Genomic DNA, 21057 nt, shown 5'->3' with positions numbered 1-21057 from the left:
CTCAGTCATGTTTAAAGGTGGAGAACATGAAACATGTGGTGGTCAGATGTAATGTGAGAAAGTAGATTAAGCCTTCATGTGTTTTTGCCTAATTATTTTATGTATGTCTTATTAGATCATGTGTTTTTCTGCACTTTTGCATAAACTATAAGTTGCTGTCCATTATCCCATCCTCTTCCAGTAACTGTTTGATATCTTTTTTAATTAAAAAAATAATAATAATTGTTTAACTTATCAGAATCAAGTATTAACTTATCAGAATCAAGCATTGGATCGTTCTAGAGAGTATTGCGATGTAAGAAGTATTTTTCCAACCCCTAATGTGCATGTGAATAATCAGATTAGACCCGGTGAACGTGACACACAGTGTTAAGCGCTTTGAGTGGTCAGAAGACTAGAAAGGCCCAAAAAAATGCCATTCACCATTCATGTATCTTTGCTGCAGTTTGAACACATGATTTAAAATTCAAAACCAGTTGGTCAGGAATGCCCACACAGTGAGTTGTGCACTGGTGCAAGGGATCTTCTGTCTTTTCCTAAGTAATGGTTCTATGTCTCCTTGGCTTAAGGAGAAAGGATAGGAAGCATTTAAAGAACACCACATCTCTTGTTATGGTTGACACTGAGAAACCTTGGGGTTAGTTTGAGTTAGGACGCTTCCTGATTAGAGAGTTGCTCAAATCTTTCTGAATGTTTTGACATGCTTGACAGATGCAGGACGGTTCAGCAGTGAAGATCCTGGACCTGTTCCAGCAGAACTCCACCCAGCGTGGTTCTGGACAGAGTGACCTTGATCACTGCTGCCATCTTATGAGTGATGGACTGTCAGAGCGGGAAATTTCCATGGCTAAGGGCAAGCATGCTGCTTCCGACTAAGGTTTACATTATTCTGTAACACTGAGCAATTGGCCTTATCCTTAGATGCTTCTTGGGTCAATCAAGTCTTGAAGCTATGCTTGCACCGCTTGTTTTACACATAAGCAAGCAGCAGAACGAGTGACTAACCAGTTGGGGAAATTTCTGAAGAAGAGTAAGTACATCATCAAAGTCAGTTTGCAAGGACTGGCTGTACAGTACAGTTCCTAATAATCAGAATTCTCTTTCAACTTGGGCATTTGAGAATAAAAAAAAAAAGAAAAAAAACTTGCACTGCAACCACATCATCCCAGTGTAATAAGCATGCATGTTTTTTTTCTGTGAGTTCAAATCTGACTAAGAATCAGTGTATGGAGTCTAAACTTAGACATGCACACATGCAAATAAGTAGGAGACATAATGGAGACTTTTCCACATTAGATTAAAGTGAAATGAATTTCCTTGAGCATCGTGAAAGGAAGGTCAGGTGATATTGTAGAAGAAACAGGTTTTTAAACAGATAACTTTCATCTTCCCTCAGTCTTTTAGGTCACAAACTGACAGCGTAATATCACTACTATCCATGCAACGATTAGAATGACACATTCCAAACCCCAGATCTAATCCCCATTCATCATAGTAATCCAATTAAAATATCTAAATAGCATTTTTCTTTTTTTATATGTGACCAAGTTAAATTAGTACATTGTAATAAATGCAGTTTGACAGGCTCTGCTGCATTTATGGCCTCTGGTTATGGAAACTGACATTACATGAGGGAATCTGGCATTTACTGCGGCTAATATTTGCTATCTTTGTTCAGTGCAGCATGCACAGATCCACCAGCTGGGAGTCGTAATGCACAGAACTGATAACACATAGCTGAAATCATCTGCAATAAAGTCCCCCATAAAACTAAAAGAAGATTTCTGTTTGTTTTGTGTTTAACTGAGACAAATGTCAAACTGGATTGCGTCTGTCTCAAGAAATTAAAGGAGACCAACAGGGACACTTGTCCCTAATTTTCTTTATGAGTTAGGCCTGGGCCATCACTTGTGGTAAACCATTTATTAAATATTGGCCTACATTTTCCCTTCCAATTCTCTTAAAGGAACAGTCCAGCATTTAGAAGATGCAGAGATCTTATCCAGAGTCAGATTAAACAACCATAGCTGGTTACAGCCATATTAACTACCACTACTTACATGTCATAGCTTGTGTATTTAACGTAGAAACTGAAGATGGCTTCTACATGAAACTATCTTAGAATTGGCACATTGGTTCAGTTCCGTTTGTTGTAAATGTCTATATATACACACACACACACACACACACACACAGTATAAATATAAAACTGGCAACTGCTATTGGATTTTTAGTGCCAGTTGACGGAACATGACTAAAGGAGAACTCCGGCCAATTTGTACATTAATGTACAACATGTACAATAAGTGCAATTAAAATCTGTGCAACACGAACTGGGACTTTACGTAGAACAACATGCATTTTCAACTCAGACATTGTTTAAATTCACCAACCCTGTCTCGATCCTTCTGGCAGCTACCTTGCAAAAAATGTAGTTTATTCCCCCTCAAAAATAGGCAATTGAGCACTATAGTGGTTATGACCATGTGGACCATTTTTTTCCCCACAGAAGATCATACGTTTTTCTTTCTCCAAGCTTCTTCCCTTGTGAACACCTCCGTCTTCACACACTATGCTCCAATCTGCTTTTTCATGTTTCCTGCTACAACTGAATTCCCATGGGACTTCAGCACGAGACTACAGCTAGCCTTCTGTAACGCTATTACTATACAAAGATTTAGCCCGTTTCCATGTAATTACATAGTTCCTGATATGGTCGTAACCACTACAGTGCTCAATTACCTATTTTTGAGGGGGAAATAAACTACAATTTTTCTCTGCGAAGACATGACCTGTCCTCTGGAGGACATATACCAGACCAGCGGTTGCTCGTTGGATTGTTGTCGGCCACGGCAAGCAAGAAAGGCGGGGAGGAAGCGGAAGCAAGCATGCCATCAGGTCTGCTAGCCCGGCTAAGGAAACTACCACACAGATCACACTGCCAAGACTCCTACTCACCAGTGCCAGATCAATGTCAAACACAATAGATGAGCTACAAATACACACGGAACTGCTGTGTGATGCTTATCACAGTAGCCTCGCTGAACACACTCCCGGACGGCAGCTAGCAGCTAACAGGTTCAGCTAGCGGTAGGACGTCCAAGTTGAAAACGCGTCTTGTTGTCACGTAAGAGCCCTGTTCATGTTACACACACATTTTATTTGCTGACGTTTTAGCTAACTGGGAGCTATGGGTATTAGTTGCAGCAACTCCAGTTTGCTAGGACCGATTCTGTATTTTTGCTATCAACAGTATCATACAAATATAAGATTAAAGGAGAATTCCGGTTAATTTTAACACATACTTCTGTTTGTACATTTGGAGTCCATCATCTACTACAGTCAAATTTGCTGTGTTCACTCGGAAGGAATAACTGCACATGGCTAGGCACTTGTAATGACATTTTGAATTTGTTTAGAGGCTAAAAACACGTTTGAAGCCTATTGGGTGTAAAATCTAGCAGGAGAATAACACGGTGTAGACCGCACAGTTTTAATTTTTCTTGCTTCTGAATGCACTCCAAATTTACAAGCAGAGCTATGTGTTAAAATTGACTGGAATTCTCCTTTAATGTAAAAAAGGCCCAGAGTTCTCCTTTAAGTGGATAGATACGTTACTTGCCATTATGAGGTACGCTTAATTGAAACTGTAGCTAGTGAAGCCACACCTGCTGCTATGTTTCTGTTAGGACAAAACTACTGATCGGTTAGGGCCTAAGATCTAATATAAGCACAGAGTTGGGCTGGATGAACGGAGTAAAATTTAATGGCTATTTAGTCTGATTGTCAAGCTAACACAAGCACAGCCAACTTCCCAAATAATTTGAGTGGTCCTTTAAAGTCTTTGAGTACAATTAGACAGTAACGCTGTATATGAAAAAAGGAGGTTATGTCTGCTAAGTTTTACTGTGAAACTGAGACGGGGGCTCAGTAAAGGCAAAGATATCTTGACTTCAGTCATACCTGCTTTAAGAGCTTGGCCAGCTCTGGTTAAGCCTGAAGCGAGGCAGCTGACAAGAACAAGCAGCAGCTGATTACTGTACTGACAGTCTCTAATCTGCCTCTCTACTCATTTTATACATTTTCTTTCTACCAAACACATTTACTTAACTTTTAAGGAGATTTGCACATATAATAGATTGACTGCCGAATGACAGCAACTACTAAGTTACTTTTCCCTTTTTTTCCCCGTCTCTATCTACTTCATCTCTTTACAGCTCCCAATTTGTGAGTAATCAGTTTCCTTAACACTGCAGTCCCCTTCATTGTGTAATTTTACGTGCACACTAATGTTCCACTTTTATTTTGAATATGACAATGGTGATATTTGTTAAAGGCAAATGTCAAACCATTTTTAATTAAGTATCAGGGTGCTGCAGAGACAAATCATATCCTACAGACTAAAGAAGAAAATCTTTCTTTGGTACAGATCCTCTCATAATTCACACTATAAATTATCCAATTTTTTTTTTTAACAATTTACAATGATGGAAAACGTATAATTTCCTTCCAATAAGGGAATCATATAATATCAGTCAAAATAATCCCAGTTAGATGTTCTTCTCATATTGTGTAGCCCTTCAACTTACTGAGGTCACATGACCAGAGACATGATTCCTCATCAACGTCTCTGCCAACTGTATTCAATGGAGTGCTCACCAAGCTGGAAACAGCTGCAGAGGTTAGAGCCTGGGTCTCCACACTTCATCACATTACAGCATGCTCTTATGAATTAAATGAGAAAGCAAGAAAGCAAATGTAACGCTTAATTGCGTTTTATGCCAACGATGACACCAGCCCATAAACTATTATTTCCCACTATACCATGGTCTGGGTGAACACTTGATTCCAATCGCCCGAATGGGTGTCATTTAAAAGGGGATATAGGACACCTTCCAAGTAGTTCCAGTGAAACAGTTGGTTTACCATTTCAAATTAATGCACTACATTAAAAGAAAATTAATGATCTGAATATCTTATTTCCTTATTTCTTAAACATCGAATGTAATGTGAGTACTTCAGTGCCAATCCCCTTAACACCAGGATGGTGCTAACACACAAATTAAAAGAAGTTACACTGCCACTCTGACTTTGTTTCACAGCAATCATCTCTCGTCCTGTTCTGTTCAGCTCGCGAATTCAGGCCGACAGTACCAACACATTCTCACTCCCATCACAAAATATTGACGCTTGGTGAGGTGCCTTTGTCGTGGTTATTGACGCTAAATGTCTCCTTTAGGTCTTTTTAGTGGTCCCCTAATACTGTATCTGAAGTCTCTTTTATATAGACCTAAGTGGTCCCCTAATACTGTATCTTAAGTCTCTTTTATATAGACCTTAGTGGTCCTCTAATACTGTATCTGAAGTCTCTTTCCCAAAATTCAGCCTTGGTGCAGAATTCCAGCCACTAGAGCCAGTCCCACAATCAGCTTTCCTTCGTATGTGCCATTTCTGAGTCTGTAGCTTTTGAGGCGAAGTGGGGGCGGGGCAAGGTGGAGGCTGGGGGTGTGGCCTTGACCAAGTGTGGCCACTTCGCTCGTTTGAAAGCCATGATGTCTCTCTTATGTGGATGGGCCAAATTCTCTGGGCGGGCAAAGCAGAGAAAGGGTGGGTTTGTATGTTTTAATGACAAATTGTGTACACTTCACATTAATCTCAACCATTTGAAAAAGTGATTAAAAAATAAATAAATAAAGTGTATGTTATTGTTGTGCAGCAATTTTTATATGCAGCAGTGACTTTTTTTAATTATTTAAAAATTATTTTTTAAAGGTCTAATGGCATAATAATTTCACTGAGTTTTTTTTTTAAAACATCAACATGAGTTCGCCCAGCCTGCCTATGGTCCCCCAGTGGCTACAAATGGTGATAGATGTAAACCCAGCCCTGGGTAATTACTAATGGTAAATAGCATTTTAGTTAGCAATAATTAGCCTGTGCGGTTATCTCCTAATATATATGTACGCTCTCCGTCTCTGCTAGATTGGGAACAATTGAGATTTCTCTTGGCACAGATACCAGAAGATTTCAGATTTCAGGTTGTTCACGTCAGATCTACGTCGTCAAGTTCAGTTGGAGGCTGCACAGCAACGCTTAGCTATCACCGGAAAAAAGCTTCTAATATCCTTCACTGGTCTCTGTCCAGAACAACGGGATCTGTTGGTCCATTTCTTTAAACTGTCTATGTTTCTAGCAAAGTGGCATTGGTGAAGGCCACCCCCCCCCCCCCCCCCCCGCCCCCCCCTCTCATCCTCAAAAGCTACAGACTCAGAAATTGCACATACTAGAAAGCTCATTGTGGGACTGGCTCTAGTGGCTGTGTTCTGCACCAAGGCTGAATTTTGGGAAAGAGACTTCAGATACAGTATAGGACCACTAAGGTCTATATAAAAGAGACTTCAGATACAGTATTAGGGGACCACAAAGGTCTATAAAAAAGACTTCAGATACAGTATTAGGGGACCACTAAGGTCTATATAAAGAGACTTCAGATACGTATTAGGGGACCACAAAGTCTATATAAAAGAGACTTCAGATACAATATTAGGGGACCACTAAGGTCTATATAAATAGACTTCAGATACAGTATAAGGGACCACTAAGGTCTATATAAAAGAGACTTCGATACAGTTTAGGGGACCACTAAGGTCATATAAAAGAACTTCAGATACAGTATTAGGACCACTAAGTCTTATAAAAGAGACTTCAGATACAGTATTGGGGACCACTAAGGTCTATATAAGAGACTTCAGATACGTATTAGAACCACTAAGGTCTATATAAAGAGACTTCAGATACATTATTAGGGGACCACTAAGTCTATAAAGATACTTCAGATACAGTATTAGGGGACCACTGAGGTCTATATAAAAGATACTTCAGATGCAGTATTAAGGACCACTAAGGCCTACATTAAGAGACTTCAGATACAGTATTAGGGGACCACTAAGGCCTACATAAAAGAGACTTCAGATACAGTATTAGGGGACCACTAAGGCCTACATAAAAGAGACTTCAGATACAGTATTAGGGGACCACTAAGGTCTATATAAAGCATCTAAAAAGCAGCATGTCATGGGACCTTTAACCTTTAACCTTTAACCCTACTTTCCTACGCATTGGTTTTGAAGTGACTAATGTGATCAAGAATCTTTGAAATGGTTCCGGTATTGAGCGAGAACGCTGTAACCGGCAGCCGTAAAACGGGCTACAATCTAACCCTACAGGACATATATTCAATGTCAGTTTCTGTTGTGCTGTTTTTGTCGCTGACAGGCTCAGATTATTATTTTAAGTGTCTGACAACATTAAAGGATCCCCACAGAGATAGAACCCTTGTTATAGAGTAAGATCATTTTGTTTAACTTCAAATAGCCTAGAAATTGCCATTGCCAAACCCACCTGTACTCTTTGTAAAGAATCATTACTTTTACTTTTAGCGTGTGTAGAGCCAGCATATCTCCACATGTAAATGGATGAATTAAGGGTTTATTTCAACCAGACCAGGGTGGCGATTTTTGGAACAGTGGAAGGACAAACCAAGAAAGTTTTTGATAGTTTAATTTTGTTTACCTACCCTGATAAAATAGTTTTTTGTTTTTTACATGGAGTTAGCTTGTTGACTGCATCGTTATTGCTAGATACTGGACCAATGACAACTTAGTTACCCTAATGTAAGAATGCTTTATCTGTCAAAGCAGATTCATTTTAAAAATAAAATGACCAGAAAGCAATCATTGCCATTAAGGTAGAAAATCAGCTGGAGTACATTGGAGCAATGTGGTCAAGTATACACAACCCGTAACTATTTAGCTAATACATTCAAAACTTCTACAATCACAAATCACATGTACTTTTTTCATTCGGCACCAATAGACAGAAAGTGTGCTAGCTGTGTGTTCTTTACCTGTAAAGGATGACTTCTCAGTGCTGCAGTGGGCTGCTTGTGCTCGTGACAGAGAAAGGAAGAAGGAAAGTATGGGCTGCTCCGCTCTCTTTGCCTGTGGGAGAAGAAAGCAGGATGGATGTGATTTTTGATGTAAATGTGGGAGCCGCCAGGGGGTAGAGGTGGAGCATTGATATGCAGCCTGAGGTCCGGCAGAGCCCCGTTCTCCACACCTCGACGTTGACCTTACGACCTCGCCGTGGAAATCATCTGGCATCAGCCCTGACCTCTGGCCATATGCACGGAAAAGGCTGAATCACAACGGAGGAATCTTTACCCCAAGTAGCCACTCAACAACTTTCTGCTGCTACCATTTACATACAGCATCAAGGAGTTGCCAAACAGCCAGAAGAACCCTGACAACATGTGGGGTTAAATCTGTGTTCATTAAGGGTGACCCTGAACAGTCGAATATTCAATGTTTCCTTGGAAAAAGACGGATTCGACTACCAGTCTCACTGCTCCATCTTTGCAGAGGCATAAAACCCAGTTCAGAACTAAAGATTCTGCAACGGGCCGGTGTGCAGCGTTCTCAAAGCTGCCAGACAACACCAATGAGATCAGACGATTTATCATTTTCAAACCAACGACTCTTTCTACTTTTTTTCAGTTAAAGATTGGAAAGATTAACTAAGACTATGTTCCTGGATGTAGTCTCTAACCAAGCAACGTGATATGACTTTGATTAAACATACATGCCGACTTTAAGTCAAGTGGAGTGTCATCTATCCGCGTGTATGTAAACGCTGTATACAGCGGACGTAAACAGACACGCCATGTGGTGTTATCGTGGGAAAAAAGCAACGTTTGAGTTTAGGAAAAGTCAAACGCGGGTTGGGTTTAGGAAAAGAATAATCGGTTGAGTTCAGGAAAAGAAAAAAGGGGTTGGCTTTAGTGAAAGAAGAAAATGACTGAGTTTAGGAAGCGTAACATCTCCGGTCTCCTGGGGGAAAGTCCAGTGTTTGACCCGTCCACCGCCCCTATGTCACCCTTTCATACTACTCGCTACACACAATTGCATGTTAATGTAAGTCAAGTCAATAGAGCTAAAGAGTGAGTATGCATCTTGATAACATGCCAATAATGACATTCAAATTGGCGTCTCATACATACGTCATTTCATCAGTCTGAACTGGGAGGTTTTGCAAACGACTGTTGGGATTTCTGTAGACAAAGTACACATGGCAACAGGTTCTGGAAGACAGTGCTGGCCTGCTGACAAAAGCTAACATTTTCTTTTACAGTTTGCATCTAAACTTTTATTTCTTTTGCAAATCTACTGTACAGAGCTTGTGTAAATTTCAATAAATATGACCTTGTAACAGCAATCAATAATTTCCATCTCAAACACAAACAAGTGGCAGTCTATCAATTTGATTGGATAAGAAACCAATTACATCTCTGGTCTAAAGAAAATACATACATCTGCGTTTACAAGTCCTTTTTTTGCCAGTTGACTAACGGGCAGGATAAAATCTATCCTATGATACTATCCTAAAAAACAATGAATCAGATTTAAAAAACAAAAACAAAACATTGACAACATGCCTGCCTCTCCACAGCATCTGTAAAATAAGTACAAATAAGTTGTACGACCAGTAAACGCTGCTGAAACACTCGCCCACGGTTAAACCTGCAGACTCCGTCCAACAGTATGATGTGGTTAGGTTTGGAGGACTTTACCAATTCAAATGTCTTTGTTCTCTTTTAAGATTATTCTTTGGGCATTTCCAGGCCTTTATTCCCTGACAAGACAGCGTAGACTTGACAGGGGAGAGAGGAAGAATAGCATGCAGCAAAGGGCCGCATGTCAGACTTCAACCCACGGCCGCTGCGTCGCTGTGCCTCTCATATGGGCGCGCGCTCTACCAGGTGCGCTACCCAGGCGCCCCCAATTCAAATTGCTTCTTATTTGAATTAGGAACCAACTGACTTCTGAAACGCAACACAAGCTTGAAAACATTTTAAGTCTTATCGAGATGAAGTGGCTTCTACACAGCACGCTTCTCCCAACGTCAAACAGGATAACGTATGTATGTCAGGAGACAGAAGTGACGCACAACCCTGCAATACCAATAGGTCTGCATGTCGGACGAGCTCGGGGAAAATACAGTGCTTGGAGAGAGGGACACGGCTCTATTGAATTATACATGGAGCAGACGGAACCAAATCAACTGTGCGAGCCATTGTTGAGGCATGAATAAATGGTGCATAATTGATACAGGCTCTCTTACATTGTGCGTTCCCGTTTGCAAATCTCCATGTAGAGTTATGATGCAAAGCAGGTCAGGGGATCTGAGGAACACAGTGTCACTGATCTAATGATGCACACTGTTAATGCTTTATGCACCGCAGGCTCCAACGGGCTTTCATGTATCAATGTAAATTACTACTGGTACAAACTATGAGAAAACATGTCGTTCCCTTTAAGCTAGGGGATATTTGCACTTGACATCAGCTTCAGTGTCCAAACTGGACTCACAGCACGTTTTTCCACATCAGATCTCAATATACTTGATATGTACAATAATTACTTGGTGCAATAACTTATCAGTTACATGTGTAATATGAGGCATTTATTCACTGCTGCTACTTACGTACTGTATTTATATCTATACTGTACTTTATTCGTGTTCATATTGCACTACATTAGAATTTGTGGAATCCATTGTTTTAGAAACAATATTTTTGACCTAATCTCCCTTTACTTCTACTTCAAATTAATTTTGTTTTCTTTCAACCTGGACCCTATGTTTTTGTGTGTCAGTGACTGATTGGAACAACAATCTCGGAAATTGGTCAGTATTAGGCGTTAAGGCCAGACGCCACACACCGGTCTGCAATGTAACCCTGTGTGAGCCTGTCAGTGGCAAAACGAGCACTTTTGTGAAGGAAAATTAACAAATAAAAAAACTGCACATTTTCCCTATTAACTTACATTGTAGCTTGTTTCATGGTTGCCGACTGCAGCGATCTTGCTTAAAGCTATAGTGCATAGTTACTTGGGAAAGTCGTCGGAAGACAGCAATCTCCTGAACAAAGCCCTACTGAGAAATCCAAAGAAAGTTGTGTGGCGCTGATAATCTTAATTAGTTTTGTAGCAACTCATTTGGCAATGGCTTAAATGTAACGGACGCTCATTAATATCCAAAAGTAAGGCACTATAGCTTAAAAGGTGCCCTGCCACACAAAATCTTACTTTGTTGTTGCATTGTTTGAAATATGTTAGGTCCATATGTGTGTTATGTGGTGAATGTGAAGATGAACTGTTATCTCCTCTGTCAGCTCTAGCCACTGAAAAGAAATGAGAGGAGAAATCAGGCCAATCACAACAGCTGGTAAGTCTAGTGTCATCTTGCCTGAACTCATTACTATTCATGAGCACGCCCAGTTGCGCTAGGTAAAGGATGCTGATAGCCAGGCTTTCATTGGCTAGCTGTTAGCCAATCAGAGTCAAGCAGCTTAGCTGGTTGAATATTAATGAGAACTGGCCCAAATGGAGCTGAGTCTTCCTGCAGGCCTTCTATACCACACTAGAATGGCTTAAAACAAGGTAACCAAGTTACAGAGTCCATGGTAGAACTTAAGACATTACCTCAAAGTCACGAAAAGCATGTGGCAGGGCACCTTTAATAATGGACCAATGTCAAAGATTGTTGTTCCAAATCAATCACTTACACACAAAAATATAATAAGGGTCTAGGTTTGAACAAATGGTCAAGTTTACCCTTTAACGTTTATTTCTTACTGTAGCTATGTTACTTCATCCATTAATTGACTCGCTTTTTTCTTTCTCTTCTTTTACCTTGAATTTTAATGTAAATACATACAGTGTTCTGATTCAAGAAAAAGTCTGACGAAAGTACTTTTATCAGCCCTCTAAAATCTATATCTGTCACCAAATGAGTAAATGTAATGTTAAGAAGGCTGGTTGCAGTAACACGTGTTTTACAGCTCTGAGCCTTGCAGTATGCAGTAGGCAGTACCTACTGCATACTGCGTTCATTAGTAGTATGCAATATAAAACAGTTAAATTGTTTCATTCTGCAGTTTGTTGGGCAAGGCTGAGCCTTTGAACAGGCTCTTAAAGCGCTGGGAAAAAATAAAGGGTACTCAAGCCACTAATGCAAATGAAAAACTCAATGAGCTTTCCATTTTTTGTTTGTTAACTGTTTAAGATGCTGAAAATGTAAGAAACTGAAACTTAATCTCTTACATCTTTATATGAAATAAGCAATACATACATACAACAATAAATAACAAATACAACAAACATTAATTATGAACAGAAATATATAATCTCATGCATATGACAGGTTAGAATTTATAGACAAGCCTGTCAAAGAGAGACGGGTATCTCTGCCCCGTCAGTTGCTGCTCTCCCTTTCCTCTGCCTGCTCCGTGGCCGGTGTGTGTGAGTGCCAGCCCGGTCAGCGAGAAATCACTTGTGGAGCTTTGTAACTTCAGAAAGGCAGACTACCACAGCTTCCAGTAATTCTTATAATCTATGTGTTAGAGTTGGGCGGTATCCAAGTTTTGATACCGTCAAACTTCATGCCTATTTTGCCACGGTAAACGATATTACCGTGACTGATTAAAAATGTTGACGTAAGGCTCAGACAATGTCACCAATACCGTTCAAAAAACTGAATACCAAACACTTATACTGGAACACCTCTCCCTTCTCATTAGCTTGCAACCCCCAACCCTAATATCTGTGTTGTGTTTTTTTTAAACAAAGATCAATAAAATAAAGGCCTCTTGTGCGCCAGTCTCCTTATAGAGCTCCAGCCAGCTCACAGCGGGGTCTGTACAGGCCAACCGGTTTGCCAGCGACCCCGGCAGGCACCGGCCGGCTGTCACGTCAGACTGTGGAGCTTCTGAAATCCCGACACCATTGGAACTAATTTGCAATTAGTCATCAATTATTGTAACACTGCCCATATCCAAGCTCTACATAGTCATAGTTCTCGCATTTAAAAAGTCTCAGAAGCAAATTTACTGATGAAATAGACACATATCGTAAAAAGGTTTCCAGTTATTGGCCACAATGGCAATCCACGGTTGTTGTGGTTGTTGCTATTGCTGCAGCTTTATGCATTGTGGGATGCAGTAGGTGAGAGACTGTTCCGAGGCATACTGAAGATTTTCTCAGAATCGGTACGACATCGAGGTATTTTTGGCAGAGTGCAGATTTTGCTTTGCATACTACATGCTAAATATTTGTCAAATCAGTTCACACTGCTAGTATAGTAAGCTGTTTCGCAAACAGCCACTGATCTTTACCATTTTCCAACAATTCAAGTAAATGATTAATCATGAAATAAGTCGCAGTCCTAACCTAAATAAACAAATATATACAATATAACTGTTTAACAATAAGAAAAGAAGGCTGTATGGTTAAGTGCAGGCAGTGTAAAAATGTTGAGGGATGTGCAAAAGTTCAGGCTGTAAATGTCCAATGGTCAGGTATATAGTGCAGAATGCCTGCTAATGTAACGTATAGTGTCTAAAGGGGGGGGGGGGGAAATCCATTCAGGGGGGGACCAGAGCCTTGTTGAAAAGTTTTTGTGGCGGGATTTGTTTTGGTCCTGATGGACTGTAGAGGAGAGTCCATTAAAAACATGCATCGTAGATACAGTGGCTCAATACAACATTCCGCTAAGCCCTATGTATGAATGTGTTATACAGAGATGGCAAAAGTACTCACTTTCCGTCCTTAAGTAGAAGTACAGTACTTTTGTTTAAAAATACTCTGGTAAAAGTGGAGTACTGATTAAACTTCTTTACTCAAGTAAAGTAACAAAGTACAGGCTTGAAAATTTACTAAAGTATAAAAGTAAAAATAGCCTACAAATAACAACCATTTTTTATGCAAAGCACCTGGACCCCACACATGTTACTAAGCACCTGAGGAACTTCAGTGGACATGGAGGACATGTCTTTATATGCAACGGCTACATTTTAAATGGATGTCTGCCAATGGCCCAAACATACATATATGATTATTATTAACGAAACTGCAATGTTTGCTGTAAATGCAGATTGCTGAATCTGTTGAGTTGTGTCAAATGCAACTACAGTAGATATATTCCCATCTATTTAGATTGAATATGGTATTGAGCATAAACAATAATAATGATAACTCCAGTGAAATAATGTGAAAGTTAGGACTATTAGGACTGGATTAAAGCTGATTCTGGTTCCAACGTCCCACCAGGTGTGTCTGTTAAAACAGACGGAGACAACATCTCTCTAGCTAAGTTCCCATCCACTTGTCAACTGAACTACAGTATCTGAAGTTGGTGAACTGTGAAGACCACACCAAACCACTACTAACAGGTAAGAACACACCAAACCACTAGCTAACAGGTGAAGACCACACCAAACCACTAGCTAACAGGTGAAGAACCACACCAAACACTAGCTAACAGGTGAAGACACAACAACCTAGCTAACAGTGAAGAACACACCAAAACCACTAGCTAACAGGTTGAAGAACACACCAACCACTAGCTAACAGTGAAGAACACACCAAACCCTAGCTAACAGTTGAAGAACACACCAAACCACTAGCTAGTGAAGAACACCCAAACCACTAGCTAACTTCTTTAAATGTGAAGAACTGTAGCGCGATACAACAGGCTTATGAACTGACAACACAAATTATCGACTTACATACTCAAAGACGCACACACACACAATCTCAGCTGATTATCCTCCGGACAGCGCTTTTTCTTTTCTCCCACTTTTATCTCCGTGTGACCCGCGCACCCGCTCGCGGTGTGAGGCGCGTGTCCGCGCTATTTTCCGACATAACGTCTTGTACAAAACGAAGTAACGAGCCATTTTTGTAAAATGTAAGGAGTAGAAAGTACCGATATTCGTGTTAAAATGTAAGGAGTAGAAGTAAAAAGTCGCCACAAAATTAAATAGTAAAGTAAAGTAAAAATATCTGAAAAATCTACTTGAGTACAGTAACGAAGTATTTGTACTTCGTTACTTCCCATCTCTGGTTAAATACATTCACCTTCACTGCTACACTAATATATCCACTGTGGTTTTTGCAACATCCTTCATTTGCTTCTGGTGGTGTCCTGGTTGCTCATTACAGATATTTGTATGTAGCCATTCACTTCTTTATTAATTCCTTTGGAGACAAAGGGGCTTTTGGAACATCAGGTAATCGCTGTCGATGTAGTAATTCACACAATGCCCAGTTTGTGCTTGCTTGCGAGGTGGATGGGTGGGTCCTGAAACACAGGGCTTTTATGCAGGGGAGCGGTGTTCATGTCCCAGATGAAGTTATAGGAAAAAACAAGACTTTCACCTAGGAAACGGGTGTTGGCATCCCGGGAGTACTACTTAAGGTGACTGGGACCAAAACCACAGTTGTTTTCTAATCTTAACTAGTTGTCGCTGCAGGACAGTCACCTTTAGTCGGTAAACTCAACTGCAACGGTTGTGGTGTTGATATTAATCATTGCATTGATGCATCGGACCTCGACAATTCTGCATTGATGCAGAGACAGACCATAATCGATTATTGCCTATTAAATGTTACTTGTTCATTTTTTGTTTGCTGCTTGTGTTTAGTTTGTGTCTGTTGTCTGCTACATTCACAAAGTGTCTTTTTTTAACAGATACAATAAAAATGGGAGATCATGCATATTATATATTGAACAGGTGAGACATCGTGATGCAATGTGATTTTGAATCGATTCCAATCGTTGACAGGATAATCGTTATCTAACTGTGAGACCATTGAAGATTCACACTAGAGCTCCACCGATGTATTGGCGGGTTGATATTATTGGCCAGTATTCCCGATGTATCGGTATTGGCATTCCTAATGGCGGATTAAAAAAAATCATTTGTGAAATATTCATTAATCAGAATCATTTATAATGACAAATAATGACTATTTAATAAAAATGGACAGTCAACCATGTTAGGAGTGTATAGTGGCGATGCATAGATTGTCCACCAGAGGGCGCTCTATAACGTCCCTGTTGGCAACAGAATTTTGTTTTTATTATTGTGTTTTTGTTCAAAGGACTTTAAGTTTCATATCTTAAGTTTGTATTTTTATACATTTTATCAGTACTTTAATATATTTTGATGTTCTGTTGTGACAAAACAAATTATATTATTTTAGTGAGAACTCAAATAACTACAAATAATTAATGATAGGGAAATTGGTTTGTTTTGTTTCTGGATTTTTTTTTAAAATATATATCAGATGATATGTAGAAATATCTGATTTTTTAATAACCAAATATTTGTGTCGGCCTTAAAAATCCTTTATAGTTCAGACTCTAATTCACACCCCTGTCGGTCGCTAGAAGCGTCACGGTGCTCTGTACCTGGCTCACAGTCCCCATTTCCTCTGTTAGACTTAACTGTACAGACAGCGAAACTTAACTGTCATGTAGCCGGCCGGGCAATATCATCCCAACCTGTTCATGATTGATGAATGCATTGTGTCCAACTGTGAGATGAATGATTTCTTTGATTTAAAAAAACTTATGAAATTAATTGATTGATAGAGTGTTGGATTAAAAGCCAATTGTATATGAGAAATTCACTGTGCCCAAGTTACAGGTTTGGTGGAAGGGTTGGCGCTAAGAGACACAGTATGATGAAAGAAAAGGTAAAGGTCATACGATAGCTTCAATACGTAAGCCATTCTGAGGGATACTACATTTAAACGTATACAGCATGTCCATGTTCACATTGTGGTATGCCCTGCACACCAATGGAAAAACCACTCTTGTGACTTTAACTATTTCTGGCTGACCTTTAGGGAAGCAACACTGGCATATGGATACTGATATTGACATTTTAAACAATCTCCTTTCCAAAACCTGCACAAAGAAACTGATGCCCTGTGCCATAACACTTGGGAGTTCAGCCAGGTGTGATTTCAATCAGTGAATACAAAAGCTCTAAAATAACTGCAAGCAGCAGTAACGTGGCGGGTGTCTCACACCTCAGTAATTAAAAAGGAAAACTTTTATATATCATTTCCGATGTGTTTTTTTTTTTAATTTGAAGCCATTTATTACCACAGTAGCTGCATGAAATTGCTTTTTGACTTGTGGAAAACTCTACAACATGTTAAACACCATAACTCCGACACAGCCCATAACCTTATAAACTTCCACATCCAGAGGACACAGAGCATTAGCATTCCTCAGTTTCTTTACCAGCTAACCATACTCACTGGTTTGCATATCTTCCGTTTAGTGCGGGACAGAAGGTTTTTCACAGCTGCCCTCTGGGGGTGGACAAGAGTGAAGACTGAACCTTAAAATGTCATTAAACCCAAACAAATGGGTAAATTGGATAAAAACCTCTAAAGAGCCGAATGCTCAGGGTTTGGCACTGCTGACAAGACTTTTAAACTTTCATCATTAGATGTTAGCTTTAAGTATATGTCGTTTGCTAGGACCACAACTATTCTTTTCTCTTGTCTACGGTGACTGAGTAGTTATATGAGGCAGGCCACGTAAAGCCCGGTTCTGACCAAAGATTCACGTCAACCATTTTGTGGCCCCACATCATCACATACCCTTCACCATACATAGAGATGGGCATGGGGAACTTTCCATAAGATCATCTTTCAATGCAAATCAAACCAGCTATTAGGCTAACTGAAATAACACCATGCCAATGTCTAGGTTTGGTGAAGGGTGATATGATATGGGGCTATTTTAATTCCAAAGGCCAAGGAAACTTTATCAGGATCCATGAAATAACTGGCCTTTAATAATAAAAATCTGCCTGCTTCTATGGGAATTAAACATAGGGGTTGTGTATAGTTTTGCCCCCTGTATTTTAAGGAAGAACATTTATTTATTTACAATACACCATTCACAAAGAAAATTGGTGTCCTTAAAAGGTTGGATTTTCCTAAATGTTTTGAATTAAGGCATTAAGGTCAATTTCCAAAAGATGTTTTGTTATTCCTCTTTTTAGTCAACTTTAACGTGGGAGTATAAACTTAAGCAACAAGATGTAAATAACTTGTGTTGGTATATTTCTTTCAACACTTACATGTCTTTCAAAAGATCTACATACATGACTAAACTAACGCTAATAAACTATTTTTGTAATTAAATATAAAGACCGTAATAGACCGTTGTCTCTCCTCACCGCTAAACAAATTACCCCCTAGCAGGCAAGCTAGCTTACCAGCCATGTAACAACTTAAGGTTTCATTAAGCTCCATGGTGTTTTTTTCCTTCTAGGCAGCTAACCCTAACCTTAAGCTTAAACATAACTTTTCATTAACACACTCTTGTCACACTGTAGGAAATCACATTGCAATCACCAGGTGAGTGAAAATTTTGTTCAGCTAATTTTCTGAAATCAGTGTATGATGAAGGAATCTTTGGTTTGAACTGGGCTTCATCTATGCTGTAGTTGTTGGAATTGAGGAGAAACTGCTTTCATAGCTCAATCGAAGTGAAAAAAGTACTTCAATAGCCCCAACACTAGGGGTGGAACAGTACACAGAGGTCACGGTTCGGTTCATACCTCACATCAGACATCACGGACATTCATTACAATGGAGGGAAAAGCAAAACAAAAATGCAGAAGGCATTTTTTTTTTTTTGTCTCAGGCTGTGCCACCTAGCATCATACAGTCTATCCCCCTGAACTAGCTGTAACAGCCTGAAGTGTGTAAAGTAAGAAAATACAACCTCTTATTTATGAAAGTGCAAATTATATATTCTACTTAGGCAAGACCTTCCCCCACAAAAGATGAAAGTATTCTTGCTATTAAGTGCGACAGGCATTCCTTTCTAGTTTCCACTCTGCCACGACCTCCTGTAGCTCCTCAGCTAGGTGAGTGTTTGTGTGCTGTCCATTCAGCAGCTGTGTCTGAAGAACTGACGCTTTCATTCCCACTCAGAGTCATTGAAATGAGCAGTCACAGCGAGATAGCTTTCAGTAGCACGAGAAGTTCAACCATCAGCCGTGAAACGGAGGGCACAGCTGACAACCCATGCACCATCTACAGTACAGGGAGTAAAGTTTGCCTCATGTGTGGACAGGATGGCATGTTAACACGATGTTCGAGTCCATGCAGCAAATACTTGAAGCCAGGATCCTCTACGAGTGAATACAGGCGCATTGAAGATGACATGTAAATGCCGATTGCTTCAGTGATTGTTCTTGGCCGTATTTGTATCTAAAGGCTCGTTAAGCATGGTAGGGAGGAGAAGTTGGACAAGCATGAGCAGCACACGAGCACTCACCTAGCTGAAGCTGGACAGTTTGTTTTTTGTCTCATTCCAGTGATTGGTACATCTGGGTGATGGTGTCAGATATGTATTAGCGTGTTAAATGTATTTCCAGTCAGATATCCGACTGCTGAACAACGCTGACACACAGTCCTGGTCTTATCCTCCACTCTACTGGAACTGACTGAGAAACAAGTTTTCCCGTGGGTTGCTACCACTCGCCATACGCTAGGCTACTCGCCCTTAGCGCTGCTAGCTCTGACTCACTCACTAGGCTGTCTAGTAGGGTGACCAGACGTCCCCGGTTTCCGGGGACGGTCCCCGATTTTAGCGACCTGTCCCCGGCTGGATCTGTCCCCGGAAATGTCCCCGGTTTTCACTGTGAATGACAGACCCGAAATTGGACTGAAAGAAAGAAAAAACTGACAAAACGGAGCCGATAGTCACACACCCAACACACGCAGGCTCCAGGCAGCCAGAGCCCGCGGTGCTCAGAGAGGTTTTAGAAGCCGTGTTTTACGATGCTAAAATCACTGATTATTTACATGGAGTCTGATGGGTTTAGCGAACGCAATTTCGCGGACTGTTATTTTTTAAAAAGGATTTTAATCTTTAACAGAAAGGTCGACCTCCTTAGAAATCCTTTCGATAATGTTGTCAGACACTTACAATATTAATCTGAGTCTGTCAGCAGCAAAACAAGCACTTTTATGAACGTAAATACAAGCTGGACAATTATCTTGTTAACTGCCATTGTAGCTTGTTTCTGCCGACTGCAGCAATCTCGTTTAATACTGCATCAATGTCAAAGGAAAATATGTCCTCAATAGTTTTTATTGTATCTGATTCTCAATGAGCTGTTGCAGAAACAAGCCTTGAGCAATAAAGCAAAAGCTGTCAGCAGTTCAGTAAACAGTAGTACTTTCTATCTTGAAATCAGTTAAGACTTTCTATCTTGAAATATTAGGACTATTAGGACTTTCTATCTTGAAATATTAGGACTTCCATCTTGAATATTAGGACTATAGGACTTCTATCTTGAAATATTATGACTTTATTTGAGTATTCGGATTTTTTATCTTGAAATATTAGGACTTTCTATCTGAAAATGGACTTACTAGCTTGAAATATTAGGTATAAGGACTTTTCTACTTGAAATATTAGGACTATAAGGACTTTTATCTTGAAATATTAGACTTCTATCTGAAGTATTAGGATTTTTTATCTAAATATTAGGACTTTATCTGAATTTAGGAACTTATATCTTGAAATATTAGGACTTTCTATCTTGAAATATTAGACTTTATCTTGAATATTAGGACTATATGGACTTTCTATCTTGAAATATTTATGACTTCTATCTTGAAATATTAGTATAAGGACTTTCTATCTGAAATCTTAATGACTTGTCTATCTTGAAGTATTAGGATTTTATCTTGAAATATTAGGACTTTCTATCTTAAATATTAGGAACTTACTATCTTGAAATATTTGAAGGATATAAGGACTTTCTATGTGAAATCTTAGGACTATAAGGACTTTTCATCTGAAAATATATGACTTTCTATCTTGAAGTATTAGGATTTTTTATCTGAACTATTAGGACTTTCTATCTTGAAATATTAGGACTTACTATCTTGAAATATTAGTACATAAGGACTTTTATCTTGAAATATTAGGACTTTTTATCTTGAAGTATTAGGATTTTTATCGTGAAAGATTAGTACTTTCTATCTAAACATCAGCTGAGGTTTAAGTGAGTGGAGTAGGAAGTAGCAGCAGGGGTGGGTCTAGGATCAGACCTTGGGGGGGCTCAGCCCTTAATAAGAACAGCTCTAGGTCTAGTGTCCCCATTTTAAG

General features: G+C 39.6%; 1 protein-coding gene across 1 annotated transcript in view; it reads right to left on the bottom strand.

Moving 5' to 3' along the window:
* fhit (fragile histidine triad diadenosine triphosphatase) overlaps positions 1-21057 on the bottom strand; it is a gene marked incomplete in the record, with an annotated part of 456026 nt that overhangs the window by 423392 nt on the left and 11577 nt on the right. The window contains 1 exon segment of the mRNA XM_032512982.1: positions 7907-8000.

The sequence above is a fragment of the Etheostoma spectabile genome, chromosome 4, assembly GCF_008692095.1.
Source record: "Etheostoma spectabile isolate EspeVRDwgs_2016 chromosome 4, UIUC_Espe_1.0, whole genome shotgun sequence".
Lineage (NCBI taxonomy): Eukaryota > Metazoa > Chordata > Actinopteri > Perciformes > Percidae > Etheostoma > Etheostoma spectabile.
This window is presented reverse-complemented; position numbering and strand designations above follow the sequence as displayed.